Raw genomic sequence first — 608 nt, forward strand, 5'->3', positions numbered from 1 at the left:
TCTTCTCAAGCTCAGGCCCTGTCTGCAGGAGAGGTTTCAGAGCAGGGCTCTTGTAGACCGGCCGCTGAGCTGGCCTTCCCAGGGGTTCAGTGAAGTTCACAACAGACGTAGATTTTTCGTCTGGTTCGCAGTTTGAGAAACTCAGTTTTATCAGTTCACCAGAGTCCTCAGGTAATCTGCCACCCAAAGGCACAAAACTGCAATTCACAAGGCCTGTTTCTTAATTTGTGTCGGGTAAGAGAACTGCTCTGTAGGCCAAATCTTCATGCGGAGGTCTGGTATCTTCTCAGGAGGAAAAATTATTTCAAGATTAGGATGAGTGGATTGTTAGGCAATTGTGGAGTCGCAGCAAAGGAGCTGAAGGGTCCTGAGGACTATCACTAAAGCTGGGATAGCCCCAGGAACTGCCCTGGTCACTGAAGTGGGAATAGCCCCAAGAACTGCCCTGGTCACTGAAGTGGGAATAGCCCCAGGAACTGCCCTGGTCACTGACGCCGGGATAGCCCCAGGAACTGCCCTGGTCACTGAAGTGGGAATAGCCCCAAGAACTGCCCTGGTCACTGAAGTGGGAATAGCCCCAGGAACTGCCCTGGTCACTGACGCCGGGA

This window comes from Sapajus apella, unplaced genomic scaffold, assembly GCF_009761245.1.
Source record: "Sapajus apella isolate SASKATOON/1434 unplaced genomic scaffold, GSC_monkey_1.0 scaffold143, whole genome shotgun sequence".
Classification (NCBI taxonomy): Eukaryota; Metazoa; Chordata; class Mammalia; order Primates; family Cebidae; genus Sapajus; species Sapajus apella.